General features: G+C 41.3%; 1 protein-coding gene across 6 annotated transcripts in view; it reads right to left on the reverse strand.

Moving 5' to 3' along the window:
- The window catches only part of kdm4c (lysine demethylase 4C), a 398,176-nt gene extending 386,612 nt beyond the window's left edge, over window positions 1-11,564 (reverse strand). For 2 of the 6 annotated variants that reach the window (XM_062971935.1, XM_062971934.1), the window contains exon 1: window positions 11,318-11,551. The gene's annotated coding sequence lies outside the window, so the exon portion shown is untranslated. Of the gene's footprint in view, window positions 1-11,317 lie in introns of all 6 variants that reach the window. The other 4 variants (XM_062971936.1, XM_008103350.3, XM_016991047.2 and 1 more) reach the window with 4 other exon arrangements.
- Between the last annotated feature and the right edge of the window lie 7,112 nt (window positions 11,565-18,676).

Raw genomic sequence — 18,676 nt, forward strand, 5'->3', positions numbered from 1 at the left:
CACCCCACCCCCCTGAAGTTTTTTTTCTCTAGCTACTGCCCTGCACATAATCAATATCCCATCTCCATACATTTGTCTAAATTTACCTTTTAAGCTGCACCTCACATTATAAGGAGTGGCCAATCCAAGCCAGTCAGAAGTTGTACTGGACCAATTCTTAAAGGTAGAAGAGCAAACTATTAAGAGGGGTGATCATTTACATAGTGTTTCCACCCACCACCTTTGTGATCAGTCTTTTAAATTTTAGTTCTTTATCTGAACTGAAACACATATCCTATATACTCAATTATACGTCTAGAAATTTTAGTCAAAAGATCGACCCAAAAATCCGGGTCAACTTTTCCATGGATCAATGCAAGTACCTTTAAAACAGGACCATTCCCTTTTTTTGAGTAGAATGGTGAAAGTCTTATATGAAAACCAAACTATTACTAATACAGTAGAGTCTCGCTTATCCAACATAAACGGGCTGGCAGAACGTTGGATAAGCGAATATGTTGGATAATACGGAGGCATTAAGGAAAAGCCTATTAAACATCAAATTAGGTTATGATTTTACAAATTCAGCACCAAAACATCATGTTATACAACAAATTTGACAGAAAAAGTAGTTCAACACGCAGTAATGTTATATAGTAATTACTGGATGTATGAATTTGGCACCAAAATATCACGATATATTGAAAACATCGACTACAAAAATGCGTTGGATAATCCAGAACATTGGATAAGCGAGTGATGGATAAGTGAGACTCTACTGTATAGAGCAAGCTAAGAAAATGTTTTGCCAGTTCAAACATTTGGTAATAGACTACAATTAGTGAATGTATCCCAGTACTGCAATCTCTTATTCAATTCTTCTCTTGATACTTCTTTATTCTGCAACAGTAACTTTGAGAGTGATGATAGGAATATCCTTGAGGACTGAGGTGTTCTGACACTTGTTTTTGCACATTGTCACTTTTATTTCAGCTTTTTACTCACCTGTTTGTACAAAAAATGCTCTATTGGAATGCAGAAGAGTTTTGCTGGAAAAAGAAGGCAGTATTACATGAGAAGTAAAGAAACTCTGATGTTGTGGGCAGAACTATTGGTTTCCACAATGGTATTGCCAGAGCAGATGTAGACATATACTGAACCAATCCAGTACAAGGCTGTGTGCACTGCACAATAATTCTCCATGACAAGAAAAGCCATCAATGCTGAGCATTTGGCTTCTCTTAAGGTCCACAAGAAGAACACAACAATATTGCTAATCTATCCTATCTAATCTCTTTCTGTTTTCTTGGGATCTAACTTTCTGACCTACCAAATCCATGCCCAATAAAATTCTAACTGACTTGGAGCTTTTTTCCTTTCCAGCTAGAAATCAAAGACCGGCTAAACAGTTATGGCTCCTTCAAATATTGATTGTTGGGTGCCTTCAAATTATTTCTGACTTATGGTGACCTGAACGTGAACCTATCATGGGACTTTCCAAGCAAGATTTGTTCTAAAGGGGTTTGCCTTTACCTTCCACTGATGTGGAGAATGCCTAAGGTTATCCAGAGATTTCCATGGGTGAACAGGGATTTGAGCCCTGGTCTCCAGCGTTACAGTCCAACATTCAAACCACTACACCAAGCTAGTTCTTCCAAGCTGTGCACCAGGATACAAGCACTATAGCAGTCTCTAAAGCATGGCAGTGGACATTACACTAACACACAGCAACTCCCTACTCAGTGCTACAGAAAGAAAACCCTATCTGAAACCTTCCTGATAGTCAGAATGGAGATTTGAATTTCTACATATAATGCTTCCACTGCTGTGACCAATCTAGGATCTTCATCAATAAAACAATCTAAACAATCATTTACTGTTTATATTTAAATCTAATGTTCACCTTTTTTTTTTGGCTAAATTACCTCCCCAAAATTAGGATGCACATTAGATTTGCTTGATATGGTTTATTGCTGAGCCAAAGCAAAAGAGGAAACAACTTTAGAAGCACCTGGAGCTCCTATTTGAGGCACACAATATCTAATGCCTCAGTGCTATGCAATGCTGGGGTCTGTAGGTTGGTGAGGCATCAGAATTCTTTGACAGCCTCTATGATACCAAACTACAGCCCCCATGATCCCATAGCATTGGGCTCAGGCAGTTAAAGTGGATTCATTCTGAAATATGAATGCACCCCAAGGTTTTCTTTTCCATTGCTGAAAGCTATGGTATTCTAACATCATTGTTTTTAAAGAAAGAATTCTAAGTATGCAGGCATTATAATCTGCACCTTTTTGGCAAAATTACAAAGAGTACACTTTTTGGCACTGCACATTACATTTGGCAGCATTTCCCCTTTTTTTTGGTTTTGGGGTTTTGAAAATTGATGTGTGCATTAGATTTGATGGTGCATTAGACCTGAGTAAATAATATGGTAATTTCATCTATACAGAGTACAATCCAAGAAAGGCAGGCAGGTAGACAGAAAATTGGAGACGATGGGGCATGAATCAGTTGGTTATGAACAGGTTAATCTGAGAAACAATTCTTCAGAACCATTTCTTACAAATCTGTCAACAGACACCCCGCAAAAATGATGAAATTTGGAAACTATTTTCTAACCACATTGATACTCAAGTGCCATCTAGAGGTTGTGCTTTTTCTAAAATCATGAAGTGGTGGTGAGAAGACTATCAACTCAGCTCAGTATCTCCATGATTTGCTTACTTCACGGACATTGCATCTGAGACCTTTTTCATCCTTCCACCACTGTTACCCATCTATTGTTATGACAGCACAGTGTAGAGCAGGATGCCAGTCAAATGCCAATAATATTTCAAGCTACTAATGGAGCACTAATTTCTGGGGAAACCACTTCCTTTCTAGACACTGAGTGCTAAGTCAATTTACATCAACATATTTCTCATATTATCTAGTTTATTCAGCTAACAAAAATCTATCACTTTGTACTAACCCATAATGAATTCAATCTTCAGAATAAGATGAACCTTCAGGTGAGTGTCATTGTTACTGAGCATTTCAATAGAACCACCATTTCACAAGCATAGTCATGGCTAATCTAGAACACTTTCATTTCCTTCCCCAAAGACCTACCTCTACCTGAGCTGGAGTAATAGCCTGTTTATCATGTGGATTCATGAGCAGAAATTTTGACAAATACCAATAAAACTAAATAACTTATGTTCTACCATCAAATAGAACCTGTATAATAGGCATATAAACCTTATCAAAAATATGCTGACCATTACATGTCCTTATATGCTTCTAGCTTCTGCCCAGAACAGACCAGAAAAACTACAGTCAGCATCTTCAACACATCCACATCTGTTCTGACAGAGACAGACAACTCGTGGATTTACAGCAGACATGTCTCAAGTTGCAGTATCAATCCAATTAAGTGAAAAAAACATCTAGCTGACACTGCTCAAACTATGAAATCCAACCACTAGAGACTAATATTTCCATTTCATGGGCTCAGGGTAGCAGGTCTATGCTTGTTTACAGATAGCCCCCAACTTTACACAACTTCATAGGCCATATAATGTGGATAATAAGACGTGGGCTAGACAGATTCATATGTCAACTCTATTCCTGCCATCAACTCAAGTAGCACCATGAGAGGGCACAATAGCGCTACCAACTATATGAAGGGGTTGCTCATTTGCTCATTTCTTAATGTGCTACATGCCTTCCTTTGTCTGTTATGCCCCTCTGCAAACAGAACAATCTTTATGACGTTAGAAATGGCAACACAAAAACCAGTACCAGAACATCTCAGTCTCCTAACACCTTTTTGTCACTGATCTCAAATAAATGTCAAGGAAAGACTTAAGTGGGAAAATGCTGAATCAAGATACTTTCACAGATTCCAGTCTGCCACCCAAGGTTTGAAATGGGAGAAGAATTTCTTAGCACCTTATGTATCTAAATAGGCTGTTTTTCACATTAGTCTTGTATACAGACATTTTTTAAAACAAACTATGAAATGAATCAGCACCATCTGGCATGAAAACAAAAGCACTTTCCTGAAAATGAAATTAAATGCTCAACATTTCAAGTGTATTTGCCTGCTTAGAAAACTTGTGCATTGCTTCCATTAATTACCTGGCTTACTTACTGTCAGTTGGTTATCTACCAAGTGCCCTTTTGAATGTTACCACTCTAATCCCACAACCACAAATATATACACTATGTATAACATAGATTATTATACTTCATGAATCTGAGGAAGTAGATTGTTATCCACAAAATCTCATGCTAAAATAAATGTTATTTTTTAAAAAGCCTCAAACTTATTTATACCCCAGGAATGTGTGTGTTTGCCTAGACTTGGAGATACCATAAATCTGATTAATTACTGGGTTGCATATTTTTATAAATAGAGAAATTAGATATTATGGCCTGAAGTTAATTCCTACTCCTAACTATAATAAACCCTCTGAATCAATTCTTAAATGGTACTAAAAACTGGACCTGAAACCTATACGACACTTAGCAGAGTTTAATCTATTTGAGGCTAGACCTTCTTCTCTGTTCCATTTTAGCTGTGTGAACTTCTCCTCTTCATTCTTTCCTCCCACTGCTTTTTAATTTTCCTTGATAAATTGATCTTAAAGATTATCTTACATATTTGTTCAGATTTCATTTGAAGGTGCTGCCTTACGGATTTTGCAAGTTTTCTTTTTGCAAGTGGAGAAATTGAACTTACTTTGTTTCTGGAGGCAAATGGAAAATTCTATAATATAATATATGAAATTACAAACTATTTGAATGTCATTACTAACCAGGATGCCCCAGAGCTCCCCAACATATTTTGAAGAAGAGGAAAAGAAGAAAGCGCCTCCCCCCTTTTTTGCATCAATGGCTACATTCAGAAGGTAGTAAAGTTCTCTACCTAATTGCACCTGACCAAAAAAAAAAACCATCAACATGATTCAGGAACTTCCTAAATGCCATTGTCTGGGCTGGGGAGCCCAAAGATTCAGGATTTATAGGACTGATGATCAATAGAATTACTTTTGTTACTTTTTTTGCCTGGCTCATTTTGGGTTGAGGGGAGCAACAATTTTGCTTCTCTATTCCAACATCTGAAGAATCTGCTCACCTTATGATAGCTGCTGCTGTTATATTGGTTAATAGGCCTTGATTCATCAACAGAACTCAGAACCCCAAGTCTGTTCATTAATACACCTGTAAATACTTGCTTAAGGATTAAAGTCAGCTAAAATGGGCTTCTCTGTGTCCCATCAGCAGGAGCAATGTGGTGTGGAAGATAATGAGAGTGGATCTTCTTGGTGATGGCAGCACAATGTGGTATGTACTCCCCTTGGAGGCCCAATTGGTACCAATTTATTCCAGAATGCACACAAGTTTAAACTTTTTTCAACATTTCAAACCTATTTTAAGCTATTACATGTTTTGGTATGATTTTCATCTGTTTAAACTATTTTTAGATTTACTGATTTTAAGTATGCGTGTTTGCATGTGTCTTTAAGCTGCCTGTTGACCTATGGCAACCACATCAAATTCATAGTTTCCTTAGGCAAAGAATATACAGAGGTGGTTTCACCAGTTCCTTCTTCTCACATAAAGCCCACAGCCCCTCTCCCTCTCCCATTTTTGAACCCCACTATTTTAAAACTGTATGCAAAAATACTTAATAAAATTATTTTTTTTTAAAAAGCCCACAGCCCCTGATATTCATTGGCAGTCTCCTATCCAAGTATTAACCAGGACAAAGCCTGCTTAGCTTTCAATATCAGACAGGTTCTGGTGCCTTAGGGAATTTAGGCCCTTTCCTAACTACAAAGAGTGAAATAAATATTTTACATGAAAAACATTCTGTGCTCATTGGCCACTCAGGTTCTTAACGTGAAGATGATCTTGGACCCACCTCTGATCAGCAGCCCTTTTAATCTGCTCTTTTTTGTGGAAAGACTAAGACCTCCTTCTTAAGATTCAAAACTGGTGACTATCATGATTTGGGACCTCAAGAACACATTTGCTTGTTTAACTTGGTTGAGAACGGTAGTAATCTTCTATCAACCTATAAGTCATTTAGCAGCTTAGAACCTCTGCCTCTTTAAAACCATTGATTCTACTCATGCCTAGTTTAAGAACTCTAGGTTTAATCATAGAATCATAAAGTTGGAAGAGGCCATCTAGTCCAACCCTCTGCCATGCTTGAAAAGCACAATCAAAGTAACCTTGACAAATGGCCATCCAGCCTCTGTTTAAAAGCTTCCAAGGAAAGAGCTTCCACCACATTCCGAGGCAGAGAGTTCCACTGTTGAACAGTTTATTCTTTCTAATGTTCAGGTGGAATCTCATTTCCTGTAATTTGAACTCATTGCTCCAAGTCCTACTTTCAAGGGCAGAAGAAAACAAACCTGCTCCTCTTCCTTATGTCACCCTTTCACATATTTATACATGGCTATTATGTCTCCTCTCAGTCTTCTCTTCTGCAGACTAAACATACCCAGGGCCCTTATATCCCAGAATATCAAGGCAAAAATCTCACATTATCTGAGTGTGGACTCAGATAACCCAGTTCAAAGCAGATATTGTGGGATTTTCTGCCTTGATATTCTGGGATATAGGGCTGTGTGGAAGAGCCCCCAGTTCTTTAAGACGATCTTTATAGGGCATGGTCTCCAGACCATTGATCGTTTTACTTGCCCTCCTCTGGACACCTTACAGCTTGTCAATATCACTTCTGAACTGTGGTGCCTAGAATTGGACACAGTATTCCAGATGAGGTCTAACCAAAGCAGAATAGAGAGGCACCATGACTTCCCTCGATCTAGACATTATACTCCTTTTGATGCAACCCAAAACCCATTGGCTTTTTTAGCTGCTGTGTTGCACTCCATGCCTGAAGCCACCTATGACCATAGCATCACACGAGTCCAGAGTAAAGGCAAACAGTTTATTGCAAAAACACACAAACGTTATAGCAGGGATAAGGAAATAATGTGTAGAATCCAAAAAGTCAGCAATTAATCATCTCTTGGAAATCCAAAAGCTATCCCGTTAGCTTTTCACGATCTTCTCCATGCAGAGGCCCTTCCGTTTCCTTTCCTAATCATCACAATTCCCTAATCATCACATCTCCTCACAATAGTTAAGGTAGTAGAAGAGCCTTGGGATGTAGTACCAGCTGCTAGCTTCCAGGCCAGTGGAATAGTGTATCTGCCAACCTGAAATTTAAAGGAGCTATCCATGGTTCTGAATCCTGTCCCTAGAACATGTCCCAGCACCATGACTCATTTCAAATTCAGAGTAAAATCTATACCAAATCACTTCCCTGCTGAAATGAAAGTCAATGTTCAACTCTGTGATCCCACAGAGCTAATGGCCATTCTTTGAAATGTATAGCCAGTTTCCAAACTCTTCTATTTCTCATTTATTTAACTTTTTTGAAAGTTGTTATAATATTTTGCTAGATCTCAAAATCGAATTGCGTGTGCTGCATTTAACAGGAAGGGAAATAAACTATTTTCTCAATTAAACAGGCTGGTGAAAGACTTAAATGCAGACCAATCTTTCTAAAAAACTTACTGTTGCTTGTCATGAACTCTTGTTTTTTCCTCTCTAATTGCTCTTGGCCTCAATGAGGTCCAGAAACAGTCTGCATGATGAAGATTTCTTTTCATTTACATATTTTACAAAAATCTGTTACCAATTATCAGTCTTTGGCATTGCTACACAGAAAAGAATGCTGTGCTCTTTCAGTGCACTATGAGTTCAAACAACAAGAATCATAGAATCATAGAATTGTAGAGTTGGAAGAGACCTCACAGGCCATCCAGTCCAACCCCCTGCAAGAAGCAGGAAAATCTCATTCAAAGCACCCCCGACAGATGGCCATCCAGCCTCTGCTTAAAAGCCTCCAAAGAAGGAGCCTCTACCACAGTCTGGGGCAGAGAGTTCCACTGCCAAACAGCCCTCACAGTCAGGAAGTTCTTCCTGATGTTCAGGTGGAATCTCCTTTCCTGTAGTTTGAAGCCATTGTTCTGCATCCTAGTCTCCAGGGCAGCAGAAAACAAGCTTGCTCCCTCCTCCCTATGACTTTCCCTCACATATTTGTATATGGCTATCATGTCTCCTCTCAGCCTTCTCTTCTGCAGGCTAAACATACCCAGCTCTTTAAGCTACTCCTCATAGGGTTTGTTCTCCAAACCCTTGATCATTTTAGTTGTCCTCCTTTGGACGCTTTCCAGCTTGTCAACATCTCCCTTCAACTGTGGTGCCCAGGAAAGAAGCAGCAAACTTGCACACCACAGATTTTGTTGAGAAGTAGATCAAAAACATACAAGTCTAATATAAGAAACTCCTAGCAATGTCAACACAAAATTCACATCCAGATCTTAAAAGCCACATGACTGAATACTGCTACGCTTCCAGAAACTAAAGCTAAGTAAAAACCAATGTGGTGTTGTGCTTTGAGAGTTCAACCAGGATTCCAGCAGACTAGAATTTGAATCTCCACTCAGCCATGAAAACATATGAGTAATTCATACTTTCTCAGCTTCAGAGGAAGGCTATGATAAACCTTCTCTGAATAAATATTGCCAAGAAAATCCCATGATAGAGTCACCATAATTTGGAGTCAACTTGAAAGTGCAGAACAACCACAAAGCTTCAGGAAAGATCATTGCGGTGCACACTTAATCAATAGCTATGCCTTAAAGGCCTAAGTTTGGAGTGATTTCTCCTCTTTGACAGCAGGGACTCTCAAACAAACAATAGGGGAGGTTATAAAGGACCTCAAGTCCTTCAGGTTTACAGATTTAGGCTGCCCTTTGTTGCTCTCTGATCAATTAGGGCAGTGGTTCTCAACCTGTGGGTCCCCAGATGTTTTGGCGTTCAACTCCCAAAAATCCTAACAGCTGGTAAACTGGCTGGGTTTTCTGGGAGTTGTGGGCCAAACACCTGGGGACCCACAGGTTGAGAACCACTGGGTTCCTTCCACACAGCTGAATAAAATCCCACATTTTCTCTTTGAACTGGAATATATGGCTGTGTGGACTCGGATAACCCAGTTCAAAGCAGATATTCTGGGTTATATGGAAGAGCCCTAAGAAAGCGGTTGTCATGGTGGAGCTGGGCTTCAACGAGTCTATGGCCCTCACAAACTGGCTTATGGAACAAAGCATTCTCACTAACCAGCTTTGTGGATAATGGGCCAAGTGAAGCTGTGTTCAATTCAACTCATCTCACCGTACCATTCCACACAGCCCTATATCCCCAAATATCAAGGCAGAAAATCCCACAATATCTGCTTTGAACTGCCATATATTCCAGTTCAAAGCAGAAAATGTGGGATTTTATTCAGCTGTGTAGAAGGGGCCTCAGTCTAGGGATGTTGGGCCTAACTGTGCACAGGCATAATGGCTTTGAATCTAATATAACCCCCATAACAAACATTGTTACAGTACAATCATGCCATTGTTACTTTGTTGTGGTGTATGCTGTCAAGTTGTTTCTGATTTATAGTGTTCCTAAGGCCAACCTATACCTGTTCTTCAGAGTCATAGTCCAACGCTCAAACCACTGCACTTTAGAGAACCACTGACTCTCTAGAGTTTACCATGAACAAATAAACAAATAATGGCAAGCATCTTCCTTGTTATTCTTTTACGTTTTAGTGGAGTTGAGATTGCTTGAAAACCTGCTGGGCTCCTGAGCTTAAGATCTGCAACTGAATGGCTAGGAAGACAATATTTCTTTGCACTTTGTTTGGCCCCCAGTTTTTGCCCATCTTTCCTTCCTCACAATCTATTCTTCTTCAGCTGAAGGTTTCTTGACCGAAATAAAGGCGACTGACTGACTGACTGACTGACTGACAATCTATTCTTAAACAGACAGCCTTAAACAGGTAGCCTGGGGACTACTGCTCCTACCAAGTCAAAAGGCCTTTCTCCACTCATTACACCATACTGACAAAACCATCAAACTGTATTTCCACTAGGACATTTTAAACTTCGCTTTCATCAGAGCTCAGAAAGACACCCCAATCCGCTTAAGTGTGAAAAAGATCTTGAAATCCTAATGGACAGCAAGTTAAACGTGAGCCAACAATGCAATGCTGCAGCAAAAAAAAGCCAATGGGATTTTGTCCTGCATAAATAGAAGTATAGTGTCTAGATTCAGGGAAGTCATGCTACCCCTCTATTCTGTCTGCCTTGGTCAGACCAAACCTGGAATCACACTGTGTCCAATTCTGGGCACTGCAACTGAAGGGAGATGTTGACAAGCTGGAATGTGTCCAGAGGAGGACGACTAAAATGATCAAGGGTCTGGAGAACAAGCCCTATGAGGAGCGGCTTAAAGAGCTGGGCATGTTTAGCTTGCAAAAGAGGAGACTGGGAGGAGACATGATAAAAGGTAAAGGTTTTCCTCTAACATTAAGTCAAGTCGTGTCCGACTCTGGGGGTTGGTGCTCATTTCCATTTCTAAGCCAAAGAGCCGACATTGTCCATAGACACCTCCTAGGTCGTGTGGTCAGCATGACTACACGGAGTGCCTTTACCTTCCCGCAGAAGTGGTACCTTTTGATCTACTCACATTTGCATGTTTTTGAACTGCTAGGTTGGCAGAAGCTGGGGCTAATAGCGGGAACTCACACCGTTCACCGGATTCGAACCACCAACCTTTCAGTCAACAAGTTCAGCTGCTCAGCGGTTTAACCCGCTGCGCCACATATTTATAGCCATGTATAAATATGTGAGGGGAAGTCATAGGGAGGAAGGAACAGGCTTGTTTCTGCCATCCTGGAGACTAGGATACAGAACAGCGGCTTCAAACTACAGTAAAGAAGATTCCACCTGAACATTAGGAAAAACTTCCTCACTGTGAGAGCTGTTCAGCAGTGGAACTCTCTGCCATGGAGTGTGGTGGATGCTCCTTCTTTGGAGGTTTTTAAGCAGAAGCCGGATGGCCATCTGTCAGGGGTGATTTTCCTGCTTCTTGGCAGTGGGTTGGACTGGATGGCCCATGGGTTCTCTTCCAACTCTATAATTCTATGATTCTATGACTGAGAGAGAAAAGGAAAGGGCCTGAGGCGGTTAGGAATGGTGGAAATTGGAGTCCAAAACACCTGGAAGGCCCAAGTTTGCCCATGCCTGATATAAACACATACCCACACCTGCCCCGCTCCCCTTCCTGTCCTCCATCCATCCATCTTCAGGGCCACCGGCCGCCCTCCTCTCCTCAGCGTCTCCTCCCACCTGTGACTCCTGCCTCACCAAGGCTGTTTTCCCCTCAGCCTCCTGCCGCTCCTCCCCTTCTTCCGCCACCGCTCCTCCGCCCTCACCTGCCCGGCCTGTGCCTCGAGAGGGAGCCGCCGGAGCTTAAAAGGCCCTCCTGCCGTCGCGTCCCCTTCGCCGACCAAGTAGGACTTGTTGTTCCGTACGCGGATGACAGCTAAGGCCAGCTGCGCATGCGCGGCCAGCCTGAGGCGACGCGCTTTCCTCTCGCAAGGGACGCTTTTCTGGCTCCTCCCACCACTGAGAAAGGGAGAGAAAAGGAGAGATTTCTTGTTTTTAAATCACGTGACGCTTACCGAGCTTCGGCGGGGGTCACGTGACAAGAGAAGGCACGCCCCCTGCACAACGTACCAAAAGAGAGACGAGGAGGGGGCGTGGTTTAGTTGTGCTGTCGTCACGACGGCCGTGATGTCATACGGGTTCTCCACGTGCGTGCGGTTTCTGAACGACCCTGGCTGGAGCGTGAGGGGGGGCGGGGAAAGAATGTCCCGCGCGCCAATCAAAAGAGTCGCTTCCCTCTTCCGATCCGCCCCTTACATTTTCCGCCCAATCACGTTAGACGTTACACAGTGAGTTAAGAGTGCGGAATGTACAGAGAGCGAGAGAAAGAGAGGATGTTTCTGTAGGGCCAGTTTTATTTCTTGGTGGGGAAGGAAAGGATGCGATTGAGGTGTCCTGTCCTTCGTTGCGGTTTGTCGTGCGCATGCGCCGCCTCCTCAGTCGGCGCGCGGTGTGGGTGGTGAGGCGGGAAGTGGTGTCCTGCCAGGAAGGAAATACTTGGTGCTTTTCCTTCCTTTTCCTCCTGGGCGAGGTAGTTGACGTTCACACAGGAGCCTCTAGTAGTAACTCTTAAGAGAGGTAGGTGAGAGAGACTGCAGTCAGAATAACTACAAAAGTCAGGACTTTGAAATAATATGGTAATTATTAACAAAAGTTCTGCCTGAAGCGATTATGAATGTTGCATTTGGTCAGCTTGATTAGCATTGAATAGCCTTGCAGTTTCAAAGCCTGACTGCTTCCTGCCTTGGGAGGTGTTAGCTGTTACAAGTTGTTAGCTGGCCCTGATTGTTTTCTGTCTGGCATTCCACTGTATGTACTGTGTTCCCTCACTTATCACTGGGGTTAGGTTCCAGGACCACCCGCAATAAGTGAAAATTCGCAAAGTAGGGACTATATTTATTTTAATATTTATACATTATTTTAGTAGTTATACACTATTTTAAGTCTTTATCAACCAATCGTGTGTTGATAAATCGCCTCCTTCTCCTCCCGTTGCCGCTTGGTCTCCTTTTCTTTCCCTTTGGCTTCTCCTTCCTCCCTTCCTTAGGCTGTAAATTGTATTTTTTATGATTTATAATAGTCTTTTAGAGTTTATTTAAAAACCGCGAAACAGTGAATCTGCGAAAAGTGAACCGTAAAGTAGTGAGGGAACACTGTATTCTGAGTGGTGTTCTTAATTTATTGTCCTGATTTTGGAATTTTAAAATATTAGTAGCCAGATTTTGTTCATTTTCATGGTTTCTTACCTCGTTAAAACAGTGGATATGGCTCTTAATGAGACATGCCGCATCATCACAGGATGTCTATGCCCCACACCACTGGAGAAATTATACTGTTTAGCTGGCATTGTACCACCTGACATCCACCAGGAAGTAGCAGCCAGCAATGAAAGGACCAAGGCATTGACATCTCCAGTCCATCCAGCCCATAAGCCAGCACGCCAACGCCTTAAATCAAGAAATAGCTTTCTAAGATATACAGAGATACTCGCAGCAAGCAAGAGTCCAAAAGTGGCAGGCTAAAACCAGGAACCTCAACCAGTGGCTGAGACCAGATGACAAACTCCCCCCTGGGCACACAGAAGACTGGACGACTTGGAAGGCGCTGAACCACGAGATGCAGAGCCATCCTTAAGAAATGGGCCCATGACATGCGAGTGTGGAGAAGAGCAAACCACAGACCACCTATTACAATGCAGTCTGAGCCCTGCCACATGCACTATGGAGGACTTTTTTACAGCAACACCAGAGGCACTTCAAGTGGCCAGCTGCTGGTCTACAGCTACAGATACATAAACCCCATTTGCCTAGTTCCCAACACGTCACAACCTCTGAGGATCCCTGCCATAGATGTGGGCAAAAAGTCAGGAGATAATGCTTCTGGAACATGGCCATACAGCCCAGAAAACTCGCTGCAACCCAGTGATTGCAGCCATGAAAGCCTTTGACAACACATTAAAGTTTCATACTTTATTTACTTTGACAGTTAACTTATATGTCAAAAGAAGTAAAATATGTAAACATACATGTGTTTATAGGTTATTTATCCAAATAACATTGTTTGTGTGTGTATATGGGTTATTTGTTGAAATAAGGAAAATTTGATAACATATGTAGGTTATTTGTCAAAATAAAGAAAATGTGTATACACGTTTATGTGTACATCTATGTACATCTGGGTGGGTCAAAAAGTAATGCCTCCATCACTCTTAACTTTTATTTCTTTCACAGCTACTGGACTATCTATGCATGATATGATAGAGGTAACATTACTCTACTGATATAGTCTTTTTTGGATTGACTGATTAGAACCATGAATCTGAAGCTAAAAGAAAGAGTCGTAATTGAATTTCTGGCAAAAGAAACTTGTGCACCTAAGGAAATCCATAATCGCTTGAAGAATGTTTATGTGGATGCTGTAATGGATATCAGCAATGTGCGGCGTTGGGTGAAAAAGTTTGAAAATGGAAAAACGGAAATTGCAGATAAACCGAGAAGCGGCTGACCGATAACATCAGTCACAGATGCAAATCAAGAACGTGCTGATGAATGGATTCAAGGAGACAGACGCATTACAGTTCAGAATGTTGCTGATGCATTGAACATCTCATATGGCTCTGCCTGAGGAATCATTGCTGACTTGGGATATCACAAAGTGTGTGCTAAGTGGGTTCCCAAACAACTGACTGACGATAAACCCTAACATTTTTATGACACAGGAGGCAAAACATTTTGACCCATCCTTGTATATTTGTACAAGGGGAAGTTACTTTAGGAGGCAAACAACTGAGGTATTGAAAGCCAAACCCTGTTGACGTCATTTTATTTTAATTTTATTTTTCTTTCTGCCAACCTAGCAGTTTGAAAACATGCAAATGTGAGTAGATCAATAGGCCACATGACCTAGGAGATGTCTACAGACAACGCTGGCTCTTTGGCTTAGAAATGGAGATGAGCACCAACCCCCAGAGTCAGACACAACTGGACTGGACTTTACCTTTTTATCTTTCATTTTCTAGTTTGTTATTTTGTAGTATTAACTTTTATATCTATTTTGTTTTTAATGTGTTTGTGTGTGTTTGTGTTTAATAAAAATATGTTCTAGGAAAATACTCAAAATAGTTAATTGTTTCATAATAGTTCAAACCCTTTGCCCATCTCCTCAGTTCTTTCTTAATAGCAGCCTCACCAAAATGCTTCACAGGCTAATAGAAAAGGAAACCCAGCCTTAATCTGCCAAATAGTAATGCCATCCTGGGTATCAGATATATTTGATCATGCCTGGTCTATTTCCTTTATTGTTCCTAAGAAATAATGTAATTGGGGTTTATTTCAATGCTACATTTTATTTGTGAGCTCAGCAACATAAAAAAGAAACTGACTCTGCTTTTGATGGCAGAATTTCAAAATAGCTGTTAGGCTGGAATATCATCCACCTCCTGAATAAATAGACTTAAGGTGTACCTGCACTATAGAATGAATGTAGATTGATGCCATTTTAATCATGGGAGTTGTGGTTTTACAAGGTCTTTAGCCTTCTCTTTAGCTTTCCGTGGCAAAGAGTGCTGGTGCCTCACCAAATGTTAGCTGCCGTGATCCCATAGGAGTGAGCCATATCTGTTAGAGTGGTGTCGAAGTGCATTCATTCTACATCCTTAGTCTACAGAAGCTTCTGATGCCGAGCTTCTTAAACCTTTCCCCTCATGATTCGTTTCCATCTAAGTAGTTTTTATGTGACCCAGGTATTTAAAGATATATAAAATGGGTATAAAATTAAACATTTACTGATAATAGACCAGCGCTTGCAAAACAGGCTGATTTCCCTTTTTAGAAAGTACAGCCGAAGTATCTTCTGCGGAGTCCACTTTAAACACTGCACAACAGATTCATGTAAATGTATAAAACAGCAGTGGCATTCAGAAACCTTTTACTGTTGCCAAAGTTTTTGTGACCCCAACCTTGAGCTAACCTTGAGCTATGGAGTCGGGACCCACACTTTAAGAAGCAGTGACCCAAATAACGGGCAGGGGACTTCCATCCAGGAAAGGGTCTTGCCTTTCCTCCTCCTCTTATGGCACCTGGCTAATTCATAGTGGGCCTGTCTGGAGGAAAGAAGGATACAGGCAACTGGCTTGCTCCCTAGGGTAGCAAGGAAAGCTGATTTCCCAGATCTCAGGGCTCCCGGGGACTTCATCTCTCCACCGCAATGGGTGACACCAACCCTAGTAAAACTGTTTCCTCTAAAACAGATTTGAAAATTTCAGCAGAAGGGAGGAATCCATTGTATGTGTAGTGTATTACAAAAAATGTATTTACACGTTCGTTGGAATTAAGTGCACAGGACCTCTGCAAAAGTGAGAATGGCAAATAAAAAAACTTTTGTTTATGTGTGAGACAGACATCAAACTTTCGTTGTTTTTTAAAAACACCATTGTGCAGGAATTGCTGAGTTATACACGGAATGCTCAGACTTCTGCCTTCCTTCTCCTTGCTTCATAATTGGATGGCCCAAATATTGGCCAATGCATGATTGATAGCTGCTTTTTGATTGAAGTGCACATATGCCCATGCTTAGAAAACAGAATATGGTGTGATTAAGCAAAAGCCCTGCCCTCCCAATCAACATTGGAGGTTCATGTGGTGATGATGCTAGCTGGTAGGGATAAGGTGAACTGTAAAACGTTATTCTAAGATACACCATTTGTCCCTCCTATACAAGATAGGTTAGTACCAACATGGATGTGGTCTTTTTTTCCCTTTTTTCTTTTTCTGTAGGCCTAAAATAAACCTTACTCTTGATCCAAGAAACATTTGGTCATATCCTTTGACCTTCTGAAGATGTTCATCCTGACCTGGGGTGACGCATATTCAAGAACACTACTCTAGGAATCTATAGGTCGTCAGTGCCATTCTATGGTCAAGTTCTACCGGAAGGTGATAATAGAATCGCAGTAGAGGACAGAGTTTCCTAAAGGTGTGTTTCTGTTTCTGTCAAGGAATCTCTTAAGTCCTGCAGCATCAACATCTAGCAAAAGTTGGCCATAGCATCACTTTCCTAGAGAGAACGTTTTAATCAGATCTGCTGATAATCAAATCCACAAAAGTCAAACCTAAAAATATGGAAGGCCAACTTTATTAAATAAATTCCTAGATAGTTTCCATATGTTTTCAGCATTGCAAATTTCAAGAATGAATTTCCCTTCCAAGGGGTAAATTTTTTTCACATCCTGTTGTCTCACCCTCATTCTTAACTGTGAGTTGTTTGTAAGTCGGATATTGTGATGACTCATGGGCCTTGTAGTCCTGTTCCTAGTACTATTGTGGCAGACGAAGAGGAAAACATGGGATTTTCGCCGGTTCAGCCAGAGCCGGAGCCTCTCCACCTGCAGGATGTTGACGTTTGCCCTCAAGAATTCAGCCAAACAGGCCTTGGGCAGAACTCCCCCCCGTTTTCCCGGAGGGACAATTATACCAAAGATAGGGGAGTCAGAGAGGCTAATCGCAGAAGCTTGAGAATCGCTGCCAAACAAATGGCTGATTAGGTCTGCTTCCCTTGGGAAATTCTAAGGAGTCATGCATCTGGACAGAATTGGGTTTCGCTTCTCGTTCTCTAGGGAAAGAGTTCTGTTGGCGGGAAAACGAGACCCAATATAGGTGTTTGTCGCAAGGGAAACTTTGCGGAGTCAATTGATCAGCTTGAGAAGAGAGATCGTGTGTGGACTTCATAATCCCAGTTCCTTGCTTCCCGGATCAAGTTTCAAGTCTTGCCTTGTCTCACGGTTTTGCCACGGACTTTGTTTCATGCTTCATGTTTGCCTCGTTTTAAGTCTTGGATCAAGTCAAGAATCAAGTTTAATTCCAGCCTTGTTGTCAAGCTTCATTGGACTATAAAGACTCTGTTATTTCCCCACACTATTGCTTGGCAAAGTGTGTGTTTCGGTCAAGTGGATTAAAACTTTGAACTCTAATATCTTATATTGGACAATACATTTCTGGACTATATTTGACCTTATCTGAAAGGTCTGCTTCTGAACTATATTCTTCACTTGTTTTTATTGACTTTATATATTTCTTTAATAAAGATATTAGATAGATTCTGGCCTCTGTGTAAGGTTATTGGTGCTCTGCAGCCTGGGTCCTGACAGATATTTGTAATTCGTGGATTGCCTGTACACCCTTAGTTTGCATGTGACACTGACCAGGCTTCTTCAACATTATTGGTCCCATGAGATTCTCAATGTTTTTTCTACAGGTTAACAACTCTCTCCCTCTTTCCCACACACACTTTGATGATACAGATTAATTCCCACGTTGTGACTCAGCCAGATGATGAAGATAGATTTGGGGTTTTACCGTCTGAGAATGAGACTTCGAGCGTCCCACGGGCTGGGAGCCAGGCTGACATAACAGAGAAGGGAGTGAGTGATGTTCAGCTTACAGATCAACCTGACCCTGACATGCTAGATGGAGGAGTGAGTGTGAGAGATTAATGGCTTTCAGAAAGAGATGTGGAAAATCAGCAATCGCCAGTTGGTTCACTTTTAGTTAGTGATAATGAGGAAGAGCAATTAGACCAGAATGCTAGATTGCTTATGAGAAACCAGCCTCCGAGGCATTCACTTAGAATTTTGGCTAGAAGACAGGGTGCGCAAGGCCATAGAAATGTGTTCATGTCCTGTAAGAATGGGTAAATAGAAAAGGTGTTTGGGACAGACTCTCAAATCAAGCAATGCCGCTTTCTTGACGTGTTCCTGGTGAAGCTTCCAGTGTCCTCTAGTTTTCACTGCTTCCCCAGATTATAATAGACCTCTCTGTTCTTGTTTTGGATCTTATGTTTGGACTTTGCTCTGGGAATCTTGTTCATGTTTTGAGCCCTACTGTTTAGAGATTAAAGGGCTGGCTTTTGGACTCATGATTCATTTTTGCTTTTATACATTTATGCTTTATTTTACTTTGATACTCTTTTTCCAATAAACTGTTTATACCAAGCCTGCTTTTGTGGTGTGTGTTGCAAGCAAGGTGGACCTCTGGCTGGGGTGAAACATCCAAATAATGTCTGGTTGTGATCCCCAGATTGCGACTTTATTCATGCTGAAGTTTGAAGAAGTCTATTAAGGCAATAAAACA

Source organism: Anolis carolinensis, chromosome 2 (genome assembly GCF_035594765.1).
Source record: "Anolis carolinensis isolate JA03-04 chromosome 2, rAnoCar3.1.pri, whole genome shotgun sequence".
Taxonomy (NCBI): Eukaryota; Metazoa; Chordata; class Lepidosauria; order Squamata; family Dactyloidae; genus Anolis; species Anolis carolinensis.